Below are 26,111 nucleotides of genomic sequence, written 5' to 3' on the forward strand. Positions count from 1 at the left end.
ATCTTTTTTTTTTATTTATACAAATGACTTGCATTCACATAGCAACTGTCAAGATCTTCACAGAGATTCAATAGAGCTTGACAGCAGCTCTAATAGTAATTGCAATATAAGAAACATAAGGTGGAATCCAATAGGGGCCTACATGAGGTGATCTTCGTGGTAAAATCAGATGAGAAGTCTGGTGAGGCCGGTTTTCACATCAGAAATATTTTACTCCAACTTTTGACACACGGTGTGACAAATTTCTTATGAGACAGTGGCAAGTTGCCAATTAGGCAGATCATTGCCTCAATATTACTCAACTTCCTATCTTGCCAAGCTATCTCAACTTTAAGAAAACTCAATGTGAAAACCAAGCAGATCCAGCTTGCTGTTTACTCCAAAGGACCTCAATGTTAGACACCAGGCTCAAACATCTCAGGCATTGGCCACATGCACGCCATATCCACAAACATTAGCTTTTCACATGTGTCAGATTCTAAGAACTCAGAATTCACATCTTTGATCCACTTAAAGGATATTTCTGAACTTCAGTGCTGCACTGGTCAGTGCAGATCATTGTAATGCTGCAGCAAGGACAAACAGACCTAGCTCATACACTGGATCAGGCTGCATTTTATGGTTCTTCGCTTGCTGTCACAGCACTCACTCAATCTGAGCCTACCTGGATCCTGGCAGCCTCCCTGCCTTCATTGTTTTCCTTTGCTTTTTTTCCACTTTACCCACTCAGCCAGAGATACCAGGTTAATGTTAGTTCTATTTTATCTTGCTGGTTAGTGTTGACACAAAGGAGGGAAGGAGGAAAGCTTGTCTTAGCTGTCAGTGAGCCTCAGTTAAGTCAAAGGGTTGCCGACTTCTTTCTGGGGCTCCAAGCACAGGAGGTCCAGGGTAGCATGTGATCCTGGTCCAGGGGCTTGGAAATGATCAGTCAGCCCCTTGAGGCAGTCAGAGACAGGATGCTGTCCTGATAAGGGATATGGAGCCAAACGTTGGACAGCCCATTAGTGTTTTGAATCTTGCTGTGCTATTGTTCCTGTGAGTGCTGCAGTCTTCAAAATTCAAGTGCTGCTGAGATTTTCTAACTCATAATATGGCCCCTTTAATTCTGGAAATTCTTTCTTTTACAGAATGGCATGTCATTGCATCTACCTTTCTGAATTGGATGGGAAGCACAGAGGTTGGTGTTTACCTGGTGTGTCTGTGAAAGTTGAATTGTCCTTAGGCATGCATTTATGATGGCGGAAGTGAGGATTGCAGATACTGGAGATTAGGGTCACGAGTGTGGTGCTGGAAAAGCATAGCAGGTCAGACAGCATTCAAGAAGCAGAAGAATCAATGTTTCAGGCAAAAGCTGTTCATCAGGATTTGCCTGAAACGTCAATTCTCCTGCTCCTCGGATGCTGCCTGACCTAATGTGGTTTTCCAGCAACTCTCAACATGCATTTCTGAACTTTCAGAGTGTGGTGATCTCTTCAATACTGTGGTTTATTTGTCGAACGTCTGGTTGTACGATCCACTTACAGCTGTCCTTCTTCACTCTTTTTGCAGTTAAAACATATCACAACCCTCCCCAGCAGCCTTTATGTACTAAGCTGCTTCTTCTTTTGGTTTATCTGAGCTGACTAATTAGCACTGAAGGATCTGGTTTAACCGGTTAAACAAACATCAGTGATGGGTAAATTGTTGGAGAGGATTTTGAGAGACAGGATCTACATGCATTTAGAAGGGCAAAAAACTTATTAGGGATAGTCCGCATGATTCTGCGCATGAGAAATCGTGTCTTGTAAATTTGCATTTTTACAAGGTTCCACATGGTAGACTAGTTAGTAAGGTCAGATCACATGGGACCAGAGAGAGCAAGCCCTTTGGATATAAAATTGACTTGATGATATGAGACAAGGTAGTGAAGGAAGATTGTTGTTCAGACTGGATACCTGTAACCAACGGTGTGCCACGTGGATTGCTTCTATGTCCACTGTTTTTCATCGTTTATCTAAATGAGTTGGATGAGAATATAGGAGCATGGTTTGTGGATGATACCAAAATTGGTTACACAGTGGACAGTGAAGAAGGTTATCCAAGAACTCAAAGGGATCTTGATCAACTGGGCCAGTGGGTCAAGGAATAGTAGATGGATTTTAATTCAGATAAGTGAATTTAATTCAGAAAACCTGCTTTCATCAGTCTGAGCATTAATTATAGGAGTTGAAATGCCATGTTACAGCTGTACAAGGCTTTGGTAAGGCCACATTTTGGAGTTTTGCATACAATTCTGATTGCCAGATATAGGAAAGATGTTATTAAAATGGAAAAGATGCAAAAAAGATTTGCAGGCATGTTTACCAAGACTGGAAGGTTTGAGCTTTATTGGGGAGGTGCAAATAAAGTTAGTTCAATAGGGCTGCCTGCAGTTGAGGTTGTATTCAACTCATTCAGCGTAATTCATAATGTAAAGATTCTCACAAAGCTGGCGTGGAATTTTCTTTCACATTTCATTTGCAAAACTGAAGGCTGAAAGACATTGTGGTAGATTTTACAAATTCTGAACATTGACTTTGAGGATGTTTGAGCAATTTGAAGAATTGGACCGTGTGCGCATTCAGGCACACAGTGAGCCAGCACAGTACATAACTGAAAATGTGGCCCTGAAAGCATATTTGGGAACAAAAAAGGAATTCTGTCCTAACAAATGTGTTGGTGTAATTACAAATAAAACTTACACGTATGGCTGTGTGTGAACAAAATAAAAGATGAGGATAAATTTGATATTTACTTCACCATGATCGATGGTGTCAAACCAGTGTTGGCCATGAGACCCCAGTACCACTGACGATTCTGAAATGAATGGAATTTTGAACTCGCATTATAGTGACTAAGAATTCAGAGTTGCATTCTGCACAGGAAACATTTGCCAAGCGAGCCTGTTGCTAATAATATTCTTAAATTGAATAAACTCTTCCATCATTTTGGGCATAGTGCAAATATAGGAATCAATGTTAGAGACATATTCCAAGGAGGCCTAAGAATAATAACATTCAGGCCCAGCCTTTGAACAAAGGCAATAAGCTGACTTGGAAGGAGGCCTGTCTTGAGACCACAGCCATGGAAATGATTGTAAAAGATAGTTGCAAATTGCAAGAGAGTTCCTTTCCTGAGCGAGAAGGGTAGCCCACTGGATTTCAGTGAGATCCAGGCCATGGCAGCCAAGTTCAGACTCAGAATCAGGAACTCAGATGCTGCAATTGCTATTGTAACCAGAAACCATCTTAATGTTTCCATTCCCTGTCTAAGTGGTGGCACGGTGGTTCTGTGGTTAGCACTGCTGCCTCACAGCACCAGGGTCCCAGGTTCAATTCCAGTCTTGGGTGACTGTCTGTGTGGAGTTTGCACATTCTTCCCCTGTCTGTGCGGGTTTCCTCTGGGTGCTCTGGTTGCCTCCCACAGTCCAAAGATGTGCATGCCAGGTGAATTGACCATACTAGATTGTCCATAGTGTTAGGTGCAGGTGGGTTACTCTTCGGAGGGTTGGTGTGGACTTGTTGGGTGAAGGGCCTGTTTCCACACTGTAGGGAATCTAATCTAAGTGCCTTACAATGTGGGAAGTTGGTCATATTCACATGCTTATGGGAACAGAGGAAACAATAAAGAGCCAGGTTGCAGCCATGCACCAAGTTCTTGTAAATCTAAATAAAAAGAAAGTGTTGGAAAAACTCAACAGATCTGGCAGCCTCTGTGGAGAGAAAACAGTTAACATTTCAAATCCAGTGACCTTTATTCAGAACTTCTGAAAAAGGGTCTTTGGACTGAAATTTTAATTGTGTTTTCTGCCCATAGATGATGGCAGACCTGCTCTATTTCTCCAGCAATTTCTGTTTTTGTTTCTGATTTCTAGCATCCTCAGTTCTTGGTTTTTCTCATTGTAAATCTAAAGCTGTTTCAGAAGTCTGGAAATCCTCAAATGTACATATTTTCATTTTGTTCAGTGAATGCAAATCCCTGAAGCCAAGTGGCAACCTTTCTGCTGAGTTTAGTGTAATTTGTCCACCACTAGTTTGTAGAGTGGATATTCTTCATTAATCTGCAGCATTGTCTGTGTCTCTCCAAAATTGCATGAGGTGTTTGTCCTGAGGTCTCAGTAATGGAGGTTAGCTATATGGACCCTGACTGCTCTAAACCCGTTTCACAAGAACCATTCTCATTGTGCTAATTTAAAGTCTGCTGTTTGACAAATGTTTTTGGTGACTTCTTGAGTTTCCTTGATCCAAATGGTGTCTGCTGGCAGATCTTGTTCAGGAAAGTGGACCCAGAAGGAGTGCTGTGATGGAACAGGTTCTCAGGACACAGGCCACACTCACTCTCATCTACTGACACTGGCATCCAACATCTGCCCCTCTCTCAGGATCCTCGTGACACCTTTCCCATCACTTGCAGGATGTTTCTTCATGACAACCAATGTTCCCTCGAAGCTGCACGGCCGTGCCCATGCAGCCACTTGAAGGTTTCCCTCATGGCGATTAGCTTTGGTGTTCCAATCGCTGAATGGACTTCTGATGTGCTTGGAGGTCAATGTCTGAAAAGAAAATTAGAGGGAATGCTGCCGGCCGCTTGGAGTGAATGCTGCTGTGAAGACAGTTTGCACGTCTGGACAGTTTTGGACTAGGCTGCATCTCATGGCTGTTCACTCGACCTCCTTGCGTGCTCTCACCTTGAGCTAACCAACCTCGCATTGTCCTTTTGCAGTTTGTACTCCCAACCGAAGCTACCAAGGGTCATTGTATTTCCATCTTGCTGTGCTGTTTAGTACAGGCAAAACTAGGAAGCTCCTCATGGTTGTCACCAATTCCTCAGTCAAGTCAAGGGACTTGAGTCAGTCAGTCAGTGGGTCGTACGTTCTGATACCAGTCCACATGTTTGGGTGTGATCAGCCAGCCACAGGCAGTCATGGTCAGGGACTCTCTTCATAGGGGCTGAGGAGCTGAATTTCAGGCAGCTCCCTACCCCATTTTGGCTCTGTTTACTGGAATGTTGGCTATTCCCCCCAGGAATGGGAGAAAAAGAAGGAATAAAGAAGGTGAAAGTGGGTGGAATAGCTGTTGGCACTGGTGCTGATGGAGGAAACATAGGGAGATATGTCGAGTGAATGAGTGGTTAGGGCAGAGACCATGCAGGATTAGAATGGTGGGGGTTTAGGGTGGATGTGAGTGGGCTAAGATGTCGCATGTGGTAGTGAAAGTGATAGACAATGAGCCTTGGTGGGAGGTGGGTACAGTAGTGGAGATAGAGTGAGTGTGAGGGAGCAAAGAGGGAACAAAGACACTTACTCTGGATAAGTAAAGGAAGTTATTGACCTACTTCCCTCACTCTGGGCATTCTTCCATCTGACTGAGACTGCAATGACCTATGTGGCAACCTCAGACCAGCCTGACAGAGTCTGATGGCATGGCATCATCTCTTGATCCTGGGGAGAAGAGGAGATCCCTCCCCTTCAACATCACATTCAGCAGGATCTGCTGGTATCTGCCCAAAAAGAGGCTACTAATTTCCCCTTATCTGCTACATCTGCGGAAAATGTCACAAACTATGCATGGGAACTCTGCATTCTCAGTACCTGTCTGCGTACACAATAGACTTTTAAAGATGGTGTTGGCACCAGAGATGACAGTCTATTCTGGGATGCCCCAGCCAATGGCAAGTGGAAGAATTTATGGGTTGCCAGAGATGTTGGTGGCTGATAATGATGCACGTCAGGAATGTTTGAAATATGTCCAATAAAAACAGTATGATACAAATTCTAACGCCTCCTCAGCATCCAGTATTGATTGGTGCTGCAGAAAGATAATTACAGATTGTGAAGAAGCTTTTTCAGAAATATTTGCCCTCTGACAAAGTAGGCATAATTTCCATGTCTCTGTTCAATACAGGCTAGACGCTTTTGTGTTCTCTAATAAAACAAATTTCCAACGGGTTGCTCACCTTACTAGTTCATGTTTAAACATGCTCCAAGGACAAACTTGTAAGCCTGACATGACTAACAAATTCAAAGAACAGCCAGGGAAAGTGAGAAGAAGTCATGAAACACAAGGAATGAAAACGAAAAGTTCATAAGGCCATAAGACGTGGGAGCAAAAGTTGGCCATTTAGCCCATTCAATGAGATCAAAGCTGAACTGATGACCCTCACCTCTACTTTCCTGCTTTTTCCCTGTAACCTTTGATTTCTTCACTGATCAAAAATTTCTCTATCTCAACCTTGAATATACTTTATGAACCAGACACAGTAGCACTGTGCAGTAAAGAATTCCACAGATTCACAAGCCTAAGAGAGATAAAATTTTGTCTCATCTTTTAATGGTGATCAGAAGGTCATAGCGAGAAAAGGGCGAGGTGATAAGAGGTATGTGATTGGAGTTGTTGTAATGAGTCTAGGTGCATGACTAAACTAGCTAATATTGAAGAGATACACTATTAATATCATGTTGATCATTTGCTTGAGAGAAGAAAACTGACAAAGAGAGAGCAGGAGAAACTTCCTTTAACCTAAATTCATCTTCAAGCCAAAATAAAACTCCAAAAGAACACGAAAATCACAAGAATCTAAAAGTTTTCCAGAGTCACAGAATCCAATGGCTGAGAAACATGAGCTTTAATACCAAGAATCAATCAATTGTACAATCCAACCATTAAGTCAAGTTGGTTGCTACTGTTGCCACTACTTCTGTGAGGAGATCTGCTGTTGTGGTATTAGGTTTGTAATCAATGGCAACATTCAGATTTAATAGGTCAGAGATGTTAACAGAGGAGAGTAAAGTTCATGGAAATGGAAGAAGCTATCAAGACAGGAAGAGTAAGGTGTCACATTGTTTAATTGCAAGTACATAAGGAAGAAAAAGAAAATAATTGTTCTTTTCATTATGTCTTAGCAAATAATAATTCTCTCTGAAAATACATATTGCTGCTAATGAAAACATGTGTACGTTTGCTCTTGTAGTTATCAGTTTTTATTGTGATTACTTTAAGAACAAGTTTGCAATCTGACTTGTTAAAATTCAGTCATTGTTGACGTTAGTTTGGCCATACTGAATCTTGCTAGAAAAGCGCAGCAGGTCAGGCAGCATCCAAGGAGCAGGAGAATCGACGTTTCGGGCATGAGCCCTTCTTCAGGGATGAGGAAAGTGTGCCAAGCAGGCTAAGATAAAAGGTAGGGAGGAAGGACTTGGGGGAGGGGCGTTGCAAATGCGATAGGTGGAAGGAGGTTAAGGTGAGGGTGATAGGCTAGAGAGGGGGTGGGGGCGGAGAGGTCAGGAAGAAGATTGCAGGTTAGGAAGGTGGTGCTGAGTTCAAGGGTTGGGTCTGAGACAAGGTGAGGGGAGGGAAAATGAGGAAACTGGAGAAATCTGAGTTCATCCCTTGTGGTTGGAGGGTTCCTAGGCAGAAGATGAGGCGCTCTTCCTCCAGCCGTCGTGTTGCTATGGTCTGGCAATGGAGGAGTCCAAGGACCTGCATGTCCTTGGTGGAGTGGGAAGGGGAGTTGAAGTGTTGAGCCACAGGGTTGTTGGGTTGGTTGGTCCGGGTGTCCCAGAGGTGTTCTCTGAAACGTTCCGCCTACTTGTGGAACATTTCAGAGAATACCTCTGGGACACCTGGACCAACCAACCCAACCACCCCGTGGCTCAACACTTCAACTCCCCCTCCTACTCCACCAAGGACATGCAGGTCCTTGGACTCCTCCATCGCCAGACCATAGCAACACGACAGCTGGAGGAAGATCGCCTCATCTTCCGCCTAGGAACCCTCCAACCACAAGGGATGAACTCAGATTTCTCCAGTTTCCTCATTTCCCCTCCCCTCACCTTGTCTCAGTCCCAACCCTCGAACTCAGCAGCACCTTCCAAACCTGCAATCTTCTTCATGCCTTTAACCCTCACCTTAAGTTCCTTCCACCTATCGCATTTCCAACGCCCCTCTCCCAAGTCCCTCCTCCCTACCTTTTATCTTAGCCTGCTGGACACACTTTCCTCATTCCTGAAGAAGGGCTCATGCCCGAAATGTCGATTCTCCTGCTCCTTGGATGCTGCCTGACCTGTTGGGGCTTTTCCAGCAACACATTTTCAGCTCTGATCTCCAGCATCTGCAGTCCTCACTTCCTCCATACTGTATCTTGGGCAACTCCATACATGTATCATTTTACATTCTAATGTAGCAGGTATGTTTTAAGTGGAGAGGGAGTGTGATGTAGAGTCTCCTCTATTGAGGAGATGTCAATAAAGTTAGTTCAATAATGGCTGCCTGTAGTTGAGCATGTCCGAGATTAACTCAATGTAGTACACAATATCTAACAGTGCATCTAACTGTGTTAGACTGTTGGTCTTGATTTTTGTGCTCAAGTGGAACATAAACCCAGAACGTCTTGGCTGAGAGGTAGGGGTGACAAGAGTACTGCCAACTGAGCTAAGGCCAGGAGCTTATGTACAATCCTTGCTTTTTAAAAACAGTTGATAGCAACATTTAAGAGGCATTTAGACATATCCATGAACAGGCATGGAAACAGACCATGTACAGACAGATAAGATTAGTTTAGAATAGGATCATGGTCATGTGGGCTGAAGGGCCTATTCCTGTGCTGAACTATTCTAGGTTCTAACTGCTTTTAAAAATCCCAAATGGAAATAAATTATTGCAAGTGCTCACTTACAAAGTTACTGAATGTACAAATTTTCCAGTAACTTACGATTTAAGGGCTGTCTCAATTTGTTTCATTTTCCACTGTTTTCCTAATCTATCATAGCACAAATGTTAAACACCTTCCTTCTGCAACAACCGCATGATTAAATTGAATGTTTTGTCAATGTGTGCATTAACCATAATCATTTAAAGCTGGGCACAGCTTCTAATGCCCAACTAACTTGTTACTCATTGCACTAGTACATGTTTAGCATTCTGGATTTGCTCTCTGGTGGCGCAGTTTCAAGAAACAAAAAATGTGCTCATCAAAATAAAGGTGATCAGAAAGTGGTTTTTCTCTCTTTTCAAGGCTAAGTGCAGCCAGCTGAATGAGGAAATTTCCCTTCATTCTTTCAACCATGAGCCTTAGCTGTAACTTTATAGTAGCTCCCCCTCCTGTAATACTTTACTCTGGTAATTTATGCCCAAAAATCGCTCGTAGCTGAGATTGATGATTATACGAGAATTTCACTTGCTCAACGGACGCATGTCCTTTTACAAAGGCCCCCACTAACCATACTTCACATCTGAGGACGCAGGGAAAGCTAAAGCTGTGCCCAATGCCATTGGGGACTGTATGGAGTTAGCTGTAGGGAGCATACAAGTTAAATGGTGAACTGGTTTGAAGGCTTGCCTCAGTTCTCTTTGATTTTGTCCCAATTGTTCCAAAGGATGTGAAGTCCTCTGGTTCTCACCTCACACCTCCCCCCTCCGCATGTCTCTTCTCCTCTCCATGACCAATATATCCCCATGCCTTCTCTTACAATATACACTATAGAACCAGTGAGCCAAACAATAACAATGATAAGTCTTGAAATATAGTTTTAAAAATGCTTCCATTCAGAAACCTTTGAATAAAACTGCTGCTCTTACAACCACACAAAAGTATCAGTCAAAATCATAGTAACAGAAGCATTATGACACTGCACATTTCTTCCTCAAAAACAAAAACAGACATTGCTGGGAAAGTTCAGCAGATCTGGCAGCATCTGTAGAGAGAAATCAGAGTTAATGTTTCAGTTCGAGTGACCCTTCCTCACAACACGTTTCTTAATCTTGGCCAAATCAGCTTACAGGCATTGCAGGAAAGAGTTGAAAAGAAGTATAACCCCAGTGGAGATATTAGTGTGAATCAAAAAAACACCTCACTCGTACTCGTGAGTCTGGGAACTCAATCAAGCATTCAGAAGGAGTAATCTGTGAACTGAATCAACAGAAACTGATGACCAGATATCGCTTTGTCCAAGTGACTGCCTATCAATGCTTGCCTGAGAATCCATAATCTTCAGCGGTCACAATAAATGCTATATAAATGAAATTCTTTCTTGGTCTTGACTTAAATCATTTAAAATGCTTTTGTTTGCTCCAATATAAAGAGAAAGTGGAGGGTGAATCATAGTTTACTAGTTGAAGAAGTACTCGGATGCTGCCTGACCTGCTGTGCTTTTCCAGCACCACTCTAATCCAGAGTCAGAATCAGGCAGGTAGACATCTCTGGTAAAGCAATAGGCTTGGGCTGTCTGCGTTTAGTGCCTGCTCATCTGTTACAATACGTGTTCTCATTTTATACCATTTTGACACTAATACAGTGTATACGATATGCTTAAAAAACTAAAACCCATAAATTCTACCAATATTACCTTGCCAACTGTTATGAGATGCAGCAACTTGTTCCTGATTGTCTTATCATTCCTTCAGAACTTGTATTGTGTCAGCTCTTTTACTTTTCCATTTCCTTTCCTGTCAACTCTTTCTGCTTTTTTGATCAAACAGTGATTTCAGTAATGGTTGGTTTTCTGGTGAGATGCAAAACAACCTTTAGGTACCACAGTTCCAACTAAAGAACAGAAATTCCACTTCCTTTTGGAATAGATACAAGTAAAAAAAAGTAAAGATAAACACTGTTAAAAATTAAGGGTCAGAAATTCTCTGCCCCTTTTAATGGTTCATTGGAAATAATGCTTCCCCTTGGGAACACTCCTGTTGGTGAAGTGAACACCTACATCATTCTTTCTAAGTAGAATTACAATAGGAATATGCAATACAATAATTAAATGAAGCTTTAGCTAGTTTTCGTTCGATGCCATTTGCTGATTTCATGCAAGAGTGGTGAATGTCTAGTTTTATAAATCTATGTCCAGTTGTCCACTCTGAGTTACTGATCCATAGCAATCAAAAGTACACCTTATCATTTTCACAATAAAATGGATAGAATTGGTATAATTTAGTCTCCAAAGCCTTGGTTAAATTCCTGAATTCCCCAGTCATTATAAATCAGTGCCCTACATAATAATCAGTCTGTGTAAGAATGCTGAATTATAGTCAGTTTTGGAACCCTGGGTATGTATGGATGAGGAACTTGGATAGGAATAGATTATTAAAAAAACATTTTATGTGTAGGATCATTAAAACCCATAGTATGAGCACATTTATGCCAGTAGTTTTTAAACAAGACCTAAGAGCAAATTTCTGAACAGTTGGCAATAAGCAGTTTCTCAAGGTCGTTCCTATCTAATCCTTTCAAAGATAAAACTTTGAAATAATTTATTTTGTCTTTACTTGGAGTTAAGAAGCTGAAAAATAAGCAGGAGATGAGTGATACAGGTATAAAGAGCTTACTTGATGCCACATCAGGGATATTAGTGACCAACATACCTGGTAATTCTAAGAAACTGTCTTATTTGTTGATCGTCAAAAGAGTCCGCACCTCGGAGTAAGCATTTCAGTAAAACTAGAATATTTTCATTAAACAGCTACATACATAAAATAGAGTTTTAATGAAGAATGGGAATGTTCCTGATCGTTGGCATTTTATTGTATTAATGTATATTGTATCAATAAAAAGAGGTTTTGTCACCTGCATTATCAGCAGCTTTAAACTCAACAATGCTTCAAATAGCTGCAACCTTCAATAGAAACATTCAGAGCATCTAAAGTAAATTCTGCTAAATCAATCGACAGCAGAATTTCTGTTCTCAATTTGATGATATAGACATAGATACCACACCATTTAAACCAAGTGACATTGAGGCAAAATTGCACTGACAGAAGCACTGACAAGTGGGAATAGAGCCAAAACTAAGTCAGAGACGACTCCTGCTACAGAAAAGCAACAAGTGGATACATGCCAGTCTTTTCATGCGACCTTGCGTATCTTCAGGAAGCTTTCCTTTCAGGAAAATCATAACCACGATGTTAGGATTACATTTCTTCCAGTTCAATAATGAAAAGCATGGGAGGTTTTGATGTTTATTTTATACAGGCTGTTTGCAAATGGTTGTTTTGTACAGTCACAGCTTGGCTGCTTTATGCAGCTGTTTCAAAACAAAATTGTGTCAAGCCAATTTCTCTGCAGCTGCTGGATGATGCTTTCATGCTATGATAGAGTTTCTCGCATTGCAATGCAGAAATTGGTGCTTATTCCCCTCTGCATCTGAGCTGAATCGGTATTGGTTGATTGGATGGTTGCGATGATTGAAAGGGAGTATTTGGCGGAACGCGAAAGTAATAACTTGATGCAATTTCTGTTGCAGCATTTGTCATCGAAATGGCAATGTGCTGTGGAGCTGAAGGTTCCCACTGTTCTTTTCTCTGTTCAGTCAATCAGGGCTTGATGCCATTTCCAAAGCAACATGTTTTAAGGCTTCAAAAACCAGCAGGAACTATATTGCTGGAGGATTGGATTCACAATTCTTTTATAAACAACATCAATGAGCAAAACTATCTTAACTATCAATAGTTTGTAAACAGAATTTAAGCCGTGTTTCTCTGTTGTGAAGATTAATTTAGTGCTCCTTAGCGCAATTCAGTTCCCTCCCACATCTTGGCAGTAGGAATATCATGTTCATTCAAATGACACCTACACTGCATTGTGACTTTGTGTTCCTCTCCACAAGTGGAAAGCTTTGCTGGAAACCTCTGTCTCCCTCTTCTAACAACGCTGCCACAGATTTTATTGTGCTAAATGAAATTGGAAACGCAATTTTATACCTGGTTGTAAAGACTTTACAAACTCTGTGGAAGTTCATATTACAAATTATTATAGTACACACAATGAGTGTTTGATGGAAAAAAAACTTGTAAATTCTGCTGGAGAAAAGTATGTGCCTCTCTGTTGCCTCAGAGCGAACACTGGATATTACCCTCTCTCTTCCTGTGTTGCACACTGTAACTTTTATTTCTTGCACGGTGTGAAAATAAATTGTAGCCCGTTTGGGTTTCAAGCTCATGTAAATCTGTCACATGCTGGTACTTGACAGCGAGAAGTTATTTTGTCTGTCATTCTTCACCAAGCTGCACCAAATCTAAAGATTACTTCCATTTCGCTGGAACAATTTGGTGAAGAAACAAACTTTTCCTGTCAAAATATTTTATCAGTGCAAAAAGCAATGAGTTTTACCTCGCTTCATGCCAATGTCTACATGACACTATCCAAAAAGACTGCTCATTTACACCTCCATTTATTTTATTTGCACAGTTGTCTGAATGTTGCCCTTTTACAAAAAAAAAATCTTTTTTGGTCCTGCAGATTATGATCAGTTTTATTTCTGTCCTGCTGGTGGAAAAATCCTGTAACTTAAACTTATCTGGTAACTTCTTGTGGTGAATGCATGCTTGGAAAAGGAACATGTCTGTAGCTGCTGCTTAATGTATTGGCATCGTGTAGGAAACTGGGCAGTCCTTGTTGAAACTTTTATGTTTCTAGAGAGAATAAGGCTAAATCTCCATGGATCTAATCTTGAAAAATTTATAATGTGGGACAAATCAATCATGGAAAAAAACTCTTGCATGTTGGGATTAATTTACCAGTTATGATGATAATTTCAAAGTTCTTCAAGAACCACGTAGGTATTTTTCACTACTCAAGAAGACTGAAAGCCCACTTGTGGATATTAACTATAAATGTCCATTGACCTCATAATACTGCGTAACTGGGACTAGCGATATTATTGAATCCCAGAGGGTTTGAGTTATTAATGATTATATTTGTCCAGAGTAAATGGCAAAGTCAGCAGAACCCATTGTCTTCTAGAATCCTGGTAAAAACAACATTGTTTGAGCTTTCCATTCAAAATGCTAGTTTAGAAATTTGTCGTTAGTCTTGTACAAATCTGATTTTGCAACATTTTATTCCTTAAAAATAGAAACTGAATTTGCCTGTGGTTTCATATTTGCTTGTAGCTGAATTGGACTAATATAAGTATCTAGCCAGTCTAACTTGAGTCTCACTTTTGAACTGTGCTACTTGAATTTGGGCACAAGTGGAGAGAAGGGAATCCACTGCTGTAATGTGGTGCTAAACTATTATGGCTTTATTGGCATGCATGACTCAGTGTTTCAAGCCTTGATTCTTCTGCGAAAGTGCTACATACTTCACACCAAAAGAATAACAAAGGGTTGCTTTTTTTGTGGGTAATAGTTGCCCATCACTGCTGCAATGGTGTCTCAAGCAGTTAAGAATTCACAACAGGCTTTTTTTTTGTAGCGAAGAAATAATTTCCTGGTACGTCTCATAACTTCAGGATGCCAAAGTCCTCTGCAGCCAATGAAAGTACTTTCTGACATGTTGTAATGTCGGAAATGTGGCAGTCAATTTACTCAAAGTAAACTCTCACAATTGTGATGAGATAATGACCAGATGATCTGTTTTATTGATTGAGGGAAGTGTTGGCCTACTCTTCTTTGAGAAAATGCTATGAATCTTTTGCTATGAATCCATCAGAGAGGCATGGATTGGGTGAATAGTCAAGGTCTTTACTCCAGGATAGGGGAGTCCAAAATCAGAGGGCATAGGTTTAAGGTGAACTGGGAAAGATTTAAAAGGAAACCCAAGGGGCAACCTTTTCATGCAGAGCATGGTGCATGTATGGAATGAGCTGCCAGAGGAAGTGTTGGAAGGCTGGTACAGTTACAACATTCAAAAGGCATCTGGATCGGTATATGAATAGGAAGGGTTTAGAGAGATATGGGCCAAATGCTGGCAAATGGGACTAGATTAATTTGGGATAAATGGTTGGCATGGACGAGTTGAACTGAAGGGAATGCTTCTGTACTGTGCATCTCTATGACTCTATGAGAGGGCAGGTGGGAGGTCTCCATTTAATGTTGTACCTGAAAGACTGTAACTCCGATAGTACAGCACTCCTGTATTTTTGTACTGAAGTGTTAACATGGGTAATGTGCTCAAGGTTCTGAAGTGGGATTTGAATTCTGAGTTGATGGAGAAAGAAATATTGCTGAACCAAATTATCTATTATCATAGCTGAAAATATCTACAGAATCTCTAAACTTAACATAGTTTTTAAATGTCATAGAGTCATAGAGATGTACAGCATGGAAACAGACCCCTCGGTCCAACTGGTCCATGCTGACCAGATATCCCAACCCAATCTAGTCCCACCTGCCAGCACCTGGCCCATATCCCTCCAAACCCTCCCTATTCATATACCCATCCAAATGCCTCTTAAATGTTGCAATTGTACCAGCCTCCACCACTTCCTCTGGCAGCACATTCCATACATGTACCACTCTCTGCGTGAAAAAGTTGCCCCATAGGTCTCTTTTATATCTTTCCCCTCTCACCCTAAACCTATGTCCTCAAGTTCTGGACTCCCTGACCCCAGGGAAAAGACTTTGCCTATTTACCTGATCCATGCCCCTCATAATTTTGTAAGCCTCTATAAAGTCACCCCTCAGCCTCCGACGCTCCAGGGAAAACACCCCAGCCTCTCCCTATTCAGCCTCTCCTTATAGCTGAAATCCTCCAACCCTGGCAACATCCTTGTAAATCTTTTCTGAACCCTATCAAGTTTCACAACATCTTTCCGATAGGAAGGAGACCAGAATTGCACGTAATATTCCAACAGTGGCCTAACCAATGTCCTGTAGAGCTGCAACATGACCTTCGAACTCCTGTACTCAATCCTCTGACCAAAAGGAAAGCATACCAAACGCTTTCTGCACTATCCTATCTACCTGCGACTCGACTTTCAAGGAGCTATGAACCTTCACTCCAAGGTCTCTTTGTTCAGCAACACTCCCTAGGACCTTACCATTAAGTGTATAAGTCCTGCTAAGATTTGCTTTCCCAAAATGCAGCACCTCGCATTTATCAGAACTAAACTCCATCTGCCACTTCTCAGCCCATTGACCCATCTGGTCCAGATCCTGTTGTAATCTGAGGTAACCCTCTTCGCTAGTCCACTACACTTCCAATTTTGGTGTCATCTGCAAACTTACTAACTGTACCTCTTGTGCTCGCATCCAAACCATTTATGTAAATGACAACAAGTAGAGGACCCAGCACCGATCCTTGTGGCACTCTACTGGTCACAGGCCTCCAGTCTGAAAAACAACCCTCCACCACCACCCTCTGTTTTCTACCTTTGAGCCAGTTCTGTATCCAGATGGCTAGTTCTCCCTTTATTCTGTGAGATCTAACCTTCTTAATCAGTCTCCCTTGGGAAATCTTGTTGTATGCCTTACCGAAGTCCATATAGGTCACATCTACCGCTCTGCCCTCATCAATCCTCTTTGTTACTGCCTCAAAAAACTCAAATCAAGTTTGTGAGACATGATTTCCCATGCACAAAGCCATGTTGACTATCCCAAATCAGTCCTTGCCTTTCCAAATACATGTACATCCTGTCCCTCAGGATTCCCTCCAACAACTTGACCACCATCAACATTGGGCTCACTGGTCTATAGTTCCCTGGCTTGTCCTTACCAACCTTCTTAAACAGTGGCACCACGTTATCCAACCTCCAGTCTTCCGGCACCTCACCTGTGAGTATCGATGATACAAATATCTCAGCAAGAGGCCCAGCAATCACTTCTCTAGCTTCCCACAGAGGTCTAGGGTACACATGATCAGGTCCTGGGGATTTACCCACTTTTACGTGTTTCAAGACATCCAGCACATCCTCCTCTGTAATATGGACATTTTGCAAGATGTCACCATCTATTTCCCTACAGTCTATATCTTCCATATCCTTTTCCACAGTAAATACTGATGTAAAATACTCATTTAGTATCTCCCCCATTTTCTGTGGCTCCACATGAAGGCCTCCTTGCTGATCTTTGAGGGGCCCTATTCTTTCCCTAGTTACCCTTTTGTTCTTGATGTATTTGTAAACACTCTTTGGATTCTCCTTAATTCTATTTGCCAAAGCTATCTCATGTCCCCTTTTTGCCCTCCTTATTTCCCTTCTGAGTATACTCCTACTGCCTTTATACTCTTCTAAGGATTCACTCGATCTATCTTGTCTATACCTTACATATGCTTCCTTCTTTTTCTTAACCAAACCCTCAATTTCTTTCATCATCCAGCATTCCCTATACTTACCAGCCATAGTCATTTTACTGTTCCTGGAGCAGTGATATTGTTTTAGTTTGAACACTTCCTCCTCAAAGGGAGATGATCACATCTCCAGTTTGGCAATTCCCCATTATCTTTGTATATTTTTATTTTAGTTGCAGGCTGTCAAATGTTACATGTCAATCGATTGTAAAGCTAGGTTGAGGTCAAATGAATCCTCCTGCTTTCTCGTTCAAATTCTTAATATAGCATGGGGAAGGAAAACCAGGTCCCTTTCTCAGTTCTAAGCAAGGGTCACCGGACATGAAATATTAACCCTGAATTCTCTTCACAGATGCTGCCAGACCTGCTGAGCTTTTCCAGCAACTTTTGTTTTTGTTCCCTTTCTCACAGCATTTGGTCACCTTATTCTGTGACTTAAATGTCTTGAATCATAGCCAGCCACTTTGACAGTTCCTGTGAAATGGAAAATACATAGGGTAAGTGTAAGGTCAGGATGCCAGGTGGGTAGAGTGATGGATGGACAGAATGATAGGTGGCAATGGGATAGCTTGGCAGGTAAGTCAAGTGCCAGGTAGTTAGCAGCGTGCAAAGTGTGAAGGGGTCCAGGTAAGTAATGGACAGGACAGAGTTAGTCAAGGAGCTGTTGGGTCTGGCATGGGGATTTGGAGTGGAGGTTGCATGGGGGACGTATCAGACCTGGTGCTGGGTTGGAGGAGATTATGTCCAGACATGGACGGGAGTGTGTCAGGTTTTTGGGAAATAGGGTGGTCAGATCCCAGCAGGGATGAGGCTGTCTCAGGTCCAGCAGCACCCCGGAGAGTGTATTAGGTCCGGAGATTCAGGGGTTTGCTGAAACCCAGGGGGTGGTGTCAGGTCTTTTGGTGAGGAGGGGTTTTAGGAGGGAATAACGAAATATTTCTTCAATCAACTAACAGTGAACCAGTGGAATTGTCCACCACAGAAGGTCTTAGAGGCTAAATCAGTGAATATATTCGAGAAAGAGATCAAATTTTCTTTCGATGTGAAAGGAATCAAGGGGTATGGAGAGAAGACAGAAATATAGCATTGAGATAAAGAATCAACCATGAACATATTGCATGGTGAAGCACGCTCTCAGAGCCAAATGGCTTACTCCTGCTCCTTGTTTCAATGCTTCTGTTTTTCTATGGGTCAGGCCCAGAGGCAGATATTACACCAGGGCTTGGGCACAATCATTTGACTGATCATGGGACTTTGGGTCAGGGGTCCATATCTCAGCAGAGAAAGGAGTGGGCCATGATCAGCCCTGTGGGACCAATGCAATAGGCTTGGGGAATCACAGAAAGGCTAAAAGGGAGCTATGCAGATGGTGGTCAGGGGTTTAGTCACTCATCCACCTGGGCTGTCCGACTAAGACATTCAAGAGGTGGACATGCTCAATCCTGGGGTGAAGCCACTAAAGGTCAGGGACCACAGCTGTGGGCAGGATGCTGTGCATCTCAATTCCGGGGATTGGAGGAAGAATGCTGAGCTGCGGAGGGATTTACAATGATGAAGGGAAGCAACTCAATATATAAGAGGAAAGAGATGATAGAGCATTGAAGGGAAAGGGGTCATTAACAATCAGGAGCACCCTGCCTTTGATATTGGGGCAGCAATGGACTATTGGATCTGCCCCTGTGGCTAGGTGGGTAAAATGAGCCGATGAAGATTTCAATAGACAGGTTGGGTGGAGACTTGGGGAATTGCAAGGTTTATGACACTGACAGGGAGAGCTACCAGGAAGGAGATGTGCACATTTGGGGGTTTCACCAGTCCTGATGAAAGGTTCCAACCTGAAACGTCGACTCCCCTCCTCTTCTGATGCTGCTTGACCTGCTGTGCTGTTTTCAGCTCTACATTTTATCGACTCTGACTTTGCTCAATTTGCAGTCTTCACTATCTCTGGGTCACCGACATTAAAATGCTGAACCTGAGACTCACTACTTGAGCAGTGACTGCTGTTGCCTTCCATTGTGCTGTAAACAACAAGTGTGCAAGAGAGAAAAATAGGAGGGGTGTGGCACATGTTTCATTCAGTGAGAGAGGGAGCTTCAATATCAAGCGATGTGAGCCCTGTCAAAGGGCAATAGCATTTCACAGACACCCAGACACTGAAGCTGAAACACGCCTACAGGCAGTACATACTGTGTGAACCTTGGGCATGAATGTACTGTGTGCAGTCCAGACCCTTGCCCAGTCTATTTTGACCACATCTTGTTGCGTTAGGAATCAATCCCACTAATGGCTGGGTTGGATAAGCAATGTTTTACCAGCTAAAGCCTAGTTAACTGAAGTCACAAACACCTTCCATTTACAGTGACCAGTCCCCTGTGCTCCTTCTGTATCCTTAGAAGGGCTTCTTCTTTCTTTCCCTCCCCCTCCCCCCCTCAGTGCAACCAGGGGTTTTCAGCTCAGGTGGATGGAATGGATCTCTTCGGGCCTTGTGGTTTTGGTCAGGTGACCCAAGTGCCATTCAGGTTTAGAGGGCCTAGCTATGATGTGTGTCTCCTACACAGAGGCAAGTATAATCTCCTCAACTTGACTTCTCACATGGCTGAGGGATTGTAGGTTGGCAGGGTGGAGGTGGAAGGCTGAGGATCCTGAGAAGAGACTTCTGGGTGTCATGTATGTGACTCCTCCCTCTCCAGTTGGGTACCTATTGGCACTCCCCTGTCTCCTTGTTAGGAAGAGCCCACTAGAGTGAGCTCAAGGTTCTTCATCCCCCAGTCACCTTGCTGTTGGCACTGAGCACCAATGACTAGAATAGGAGAAGGCAGGCTTCACATAGTTACCACGCTCTGAGAGTGCGGGAGCTGTTCTCCCTGACATCTGCAACCTGTCCCAAGGTGGATGCCAGATGCCCAGTGCAGCTGTTACTGTGGCCTCCTGTGGCCCAGTTCCCCCGACAAATCTGACTGCTTCTCTTGTGACTGTTGTGAATGTCTATGAAATCCCTGACTGCCAACACCACAGGGTCATCTCCTGCCTGGGGCTGAACAGGATCCTGCTCTCCTGCAATCATCCAAGTGCCGGTGAAACATGGGGTGTTTCTTCCTAGGTCATCTGCCAGATGTGGCGTTGACATGCTCACCAATCTGTGCTCTCAACTCTAAGCTAGAAAGAGACCCACCCAGCTGGACTGCTGAAGGGTGTAGGAGGCAGCCTGAAAGTTGAATCCCCGAGGCATCCATGCTCTTCCTCTGAACCAGGGGTGGATGTCTTGTAACAATGCCCTCTTGACCACAGCAATGCTGCTGGTACCTGCAGGTGACAAAAGAGAGAATGTGTAATGGACAAGGTGTAGACATTGTAGTGTGTTAAAACAACACTCACAGTGAGGGTCATGGGAGAGTGATTGTCTTGTTGGCAGCCTCAGACCAGTCTGTCAGGCTCTGGTGTCTTGGCTTCCTCTGCTAATGTCTGGGAAAGAGAATGATCATCCTCTGCACCACCCTGTCCAGCAGGATCTACTGGTACTAGTCCTCAAAGCGAGGATTCAAATTCCCCTTGTCTGCCATGTCCAGGGCTAATGTTTTGAATGGTGCAGGACAGTTCTGGGCTGCCAACACTTGATCATGTTCACAATATGGCAGAAGGGCCAGGGATCCTGGGATATCACCAGAGTGGTGGATACTTCCATTTACAGTGAATGGGAAAAGCTGGTGAGCATCAGATAAGCAGTGTGTCATAATAGTGTGGTACCTAGTTAATGACATGAGTTTGAGACAATAACAGAAGAAAATTTGCAAGCCCTTGCAAAGAGAAAACCTCCATAAAACCCGCGAAATGACACATCCAATTTCTGATAAGACTCACCTCTGTGTCTCTGGAGCTATACGTTGAGCTATATAATGCTGTACTGAATTCTTAAACACTGTTGAAGTGGACAGAGTCCCACCTGACAATTCCTTTAGGGAGTCTTATATTAACTACAATTCCTATTGTTTCTATGAACATAAAGGGGTGGGCCAAAAATGTATCAATATTCCCTGCTGTCAAACCACCAGGCCTGTACTCTGCTGAATGTAAGTTCGAGTTATTCTGTCTGTAAACTACTGTGGAACTTGATCAATATTGTATTCTCCATAATGACATATTAAAAGGTCCTACTGCAATGTTTCTCATGGTTCCTTTTTGACAAGTCCTAGATCTTAAGAAGGAAACTTTACAGCAGCAAGGCTTTGTAGCTGTCCGATTGAGACCTCCAGTATGCCATTTATGATTATATATTCTGTTAGAGAGAAGATCTCTTTTGGTATTAAGACCAACCAATTTTCAATCAAGCCTGAATATCATCACAAATATTGTTTCTGCCATTGCTGCATTAATTAAATGAGATATTCACATAGAGCAGTGAAACACAAATTTGCAATCCCAAAATAATTTTTCATTTTGATTGTTTTTCAGGACTCAAAGGATGATCTGTTAAACAACACACTAAACCATTCCTTGCAGCATCTGTACAGGATATCCACTTCCACATATCCAGATTTGAAAATGTGCCCCTATTCTGGAGAAGTTTCATCATGTTATTATTATTTAGGGACTTAGGTTCTAATGTGGAAGAAATGTGGATCTTAGTTTTCAGCTCTGTGAATGCTTGACTGTTTTTTTAAGAAGAGTCAGAAAATTATTTTGAACAGTGAGTCAAATCAGCATTTCCACAAAGTCATCTAAATGTCTCACAAGCTGAGAGTGGAGAGTAAGAGGCCACAGCACTCTTATTTAGAGAGAGGAGGTCTACCACAGCAAAGGTGTTGCAAATAGCAGTTTCCAAGCAGTCAGGGCTGAGGCAATGTTCTGAGTTGCTTCGAAAAAAGAATGCAAAAGCTGAAGATTGTGGAAGTGTCAAGAGAGGAAATCATCCCACAAGGCTGGTGAACACTTCAGCTGGGTTGGACTCAGTTGAACTAGTTTCAGATTTTCTAAGATTGATACCTGCAGTGAAACATTAACAACCCAACCAAAAGCTTTCTTTTTCATTACAGCTCCCCACCACACTCCCTCAACCTCATGTGGTATTTGCAGCAGCCTGATGGATGAGTAAAAGCATGGAAGAGAAATATAGAGGGAACTTGGAAAATAATTCCAGCTCAGGTTGGTGCAGTTGATCTATAGTGTTGTATGTGCAGATTTCAGACCAAACACAGTAGTCACAATGAATAATGTGCAGAGAGGTATTGGTAATTGGATAGAGGGATCAGAGAGGGAACATGGTAGGGGGAAAGGTAGGGAAATGAGAGAGGAAGAGGGGACTTATGGAGAATGGAAATGGGGAGCTTTTGGATAAAGAGGCAGGAGGGAAAACAGAAAGTAGGGAAAATGGAAGGCAGTTCTGAAAGATAGTTGGTTAAAGGATGTGCTGCTGCCCTGACTTGCCAGAGGCTCCATCAGACAATGAGGTAGCTCCTCTTCAGGGAAACTCTCCTCCCTGCTGCCAAGCTAATAAGGAGGAGGGAGTTCTCTGTAACGAGAGAGGATAGAGCTTTGTCCATAAATAAAGTTTTGAATTATTTGCGAATATCAAGGTGGGATATTGTGCTCACTGGGGAGATAGAATAATTCTTCAAGTGATGCAGTGACTGAGGCCAGTGGGGAAATGGTTATCAGATTAGAGAATACTTGGATTGAAAGGTCAAGAGTTTGGCAAGGCAATTTTCAGTGAATCATCATCAGGAAATGTGAGAGCTATCTTTAACTTCACAGAACAGGAACAGTAAGTGCAGCTTTTAAAAATAGCAAGGAAATGGTTTGTAGTAAAAAAAAAAATTTGGCCTTAAAATGGAATATAGTATGAACATGTTTTAATGCAAACACTCTGACTAATCACTTGTTTGGCATTCACCCCAGTAGCCCCCATATCCTATCCTATGGTGCCTCGTTCGAATATGCTCTGACTGACTCATATCTCTGAATCTGAACCATTTTTCTTTTTTTTTAACCTTCCCCACTGCATATACAGCTATTTGATAACCTACAGTTGCATACACTCATTCAGTTTCCCTCCTGTTACAGTACACATGGTTGAAGCCAGTCACCAAACCCATTTGCGTTCCTACACAATAGAAGTACGCTGTTTGCCAAATTGTCAGAAAAATCTCCTGCATTCTTTTCATGCCTTCCCATTCATGGTGATCTCACTGGAGAAAAGAGACTTACAGTTTTATCCTTTTTTCTTAACTTCAGGTCATACCAAAGTACCTCACTGCTGTTGAAGCACATTCAGAAATTTAGGTACTGTGTAACATAGGAAACATAATAGCCAATTCGTAAAAAGAAATAGAGGATGATTAAATAAGCAGTTTCAATTGTTTTTGTTTCATTTATTATGTTTTAATGGTCATTCAGTATAAAGCGAAACCAAAGTACAGTAGATGTCATCTGTCTATGTCAAGTCAGAGTAAGTTGCATTTCTCCAACTCCTCTGTATTATTAAAAAAATAAAAACTGCACTTACTTTGGTGAATAATTTGCAGCCCCAATTATCCATTATTATTCAAGAATAAAACCATGTGCAAAACCTAGTCATTACCACTTTCATCAGTCTCTACGCATGCATTTCATCCATAATATCTAAAGCATAAAACATGGGGCAGCACAGTGGCTAAGGCTGACATGGTGGCTCAGTGGTTAGCACTGCTGCCTCACAGCGCCAGGGACCCGGGTGCAATTCCTGCCTTGGCGACTGTCTGTGTGGAGTTTGCACATTTTCCCCATGTCTGTGTGGGTTTCCTCCGGGTGCTCCAGTTTCCTCCCACAATCCAAGGTGAATTGGTCATGCTAAACTGCCCATAGTATTCAGGGATGTGTTAGTTAGGGGTAAATGTAGAGTAATTGGGCAGGGGAGTGGGTTTTGGTGGGATACTCTTCTGAGGGTTAGTGTGGACTTGTTGGGCTGAAGGGCCTATTTCCACACTGTAGGGATTCTATGGTTCATACAGGCCTTTTAATGTCACCAGTTCATCTGGTATCTGCTCATACCTGGTGTTATCTATCTTCTAGTGAGTGTCTTTCCTACAGCTTGATCAAAACAAAATGTTTGCCTCACAGATTCAATGCGCAGATTCTTCCAATTGCTCAAATTACAGGTGCAGTGATGAATCTGTTGCAAAAGTATGGAGAGATCCAATAAATGAGATGCATGGTGTTGAGAGAAACAGTCCAATTTTCCACACGACATTTCAACAATGAGTTGAGAATGAGGTGAGTGACAAGAGGGCCTATTTCCATGCATTTCCATTTCTCATTACCTATCTTCCTCATTTATATGCAATTGACCATTTTTCCACATAGCAGAGAGAAATCAGATGGCAGCAAGTCACAGTATAAAAGTATCTGGTGGCAGGTATCTGGTGGCACCAACTCATCAATAGTTTATTCCTTCCAGCTTCCACCTTGGCCAGCATTCTAAGTATGTCAGGCACACTCCTTGAGCAAAAGCAAACATCCGCAAGCCTCTCCAAACCCTGTCCATGTAAAATGGCACCAACCTCATTACATTATCATGGTCCATCTCCAACTCACTTATGATACAATCACCCAGTTCACTACTACACTTTGGACCTACTAATACCACTTATTTCTGATTAAAAATCTATCTTTCTATCTCAGTCTTGAATATACTTAATGACTATATCATAATACTGGTGACTTAACCAATTAAAAATAATTCTATTCAGATGACGTACAAGTCATCTGTGATTGTTGATATCACACCTTAGAGGTCTGCACCGCACACACTGCACCATGATGCCGATATCCTTGAAAACCCTCAGGTTTTTATCTTGTTTCAAGGGTTGGATGGCTTTCAAGGATGGATAGTGTTAGATGAGGGCTACCTTGAACAACCAGGATCGATGAATTCATTATGCAACAATGTAGCTCATTTTTCAAACAGAGCCATAAAGGAGCAGACAATTGGCCTCCTGAAGATGATGTTTTGACACTTGGCTCAGTCTGGGTGGCTGGTCTTACAGGAAGTGTGAAAGCAATGTTTTTCTTAATTCACGCATTGCTGAATGTTGCTGGCTGGGCCTGGCATTTATTGCCCAACTCTGGTTGCCCTTGAAAACATGGCGAGCTCCCTTCTTGAACCTCTGCAATCCATTTGCTAGGTACATCAACAATGCTGTTAAGAAGAGAGTGTGCCTCATATTCTGCTGGAGGAAGCAAAGTGGGGATATGATGGATGTTGAAGGCCTGAGAGAGTGGCAGCAGTCTTTTGAAGAGGAAGGTGATAGAGCGGTGCAACATTGGATGCTTCAAACCAATCAGGACTTAATTGGTATGTGATTCCTATCAATCTGGACTGTGTGAAGAAACCACTCATTGACTGTAATTTTTTTTCGCTCAAAAAGCTTATGTTTGGTTCTAGAAACAGTGGCAGCTTTTTAAAACTAGTTCTTCCTTTACTTTTCCTGTTGTTCAGTAAATATTAAGACTTTTTGAAGGCTTGCCAATATATGTTACTTCAACATGGAGCACTGACATAACATTATGCTATGCTGGACTTTAGGCAGAGAGTAGTACTTCTTTAAACAAGGCTCTAACACAACATGGAATTATGGACGGGTATCTTCTGTCACTTCATTTTTGCACTTACTATGACATTTGATCAGATAGATGATGGTGTAAGGAGACAATCCATTTCCAAATGTGAGAGTCTCTTTCCAAAGAAGTGTCACCTGCACCACCCATGTGCCCTCAGAAGGTTTGACTTTCTTGGTTCCCTCTACCATTCAAGCATGCAAGGCTGTTCCAGGCTGGCATCATTTGACCTGGTGCATAGATATGCTGAAATGCGGTACTGATGGCAGATATCCTGGAAGGTGTGGGCATCGGTGAACACTTTCACCACAGGTGAGTACACTTTGGCATAAGCACGGTATCATATCAGTGTGGTATGTATATAGTAAAGCCAGCATCAGAGAATTGCATGAGCTAACTCACTACAGCTCATGGGGAGAAACCCTTTATAAAGCTCCCCCGAAAACTTTGTAAAATTCAGCCAAATGATAGAGGCAAACAATGTGTACAATCTTGATATGCAT

The 26,111-nt window shown here is 42.3% G+C and overlaps 1 long non-coding RNA gene across 1 annotated transcript; it reads left to right on the forward strand.

Annotated features, from left to right (window-relative positions):
* The first annotated feature begins 22,036 nt into the window (after positions 1-22,036).
* On the forward strand, positions 22,037-25,804 carry LOC148145329 (uncharacterized). The gene is made up of 3 exons (XR_015761463.1): positions 22,037-22,158; positions 25,176-25,345; positions 25,680-25,804. It is a non-coding gene; the product is annotated as an uncharacterized LOC148145329 (long non-coding RNA).
* The last annotated feature ends 307 nt before the right edge of the window (positions 25,805-26,111 follow it).

This window comes from Chiloscyllium plagiosum, unplaced genomic scaffold (genome assembly GCF_037043375.1).
Source record: "Chiloscyllium plagiosum isolate Xiang-an unplaced genomic scaffold, Cpla_swu_hap1 HiC_scaffold_25, whole genome shotgun sequence".
Lineage (NCBI taxonomy): Eukaryota > Metazoa > Chordata > Chondrichthyes > Orectolobiformes > Hemiscylliidae > Chiloscyllium > Chiloscyllium plagiosum.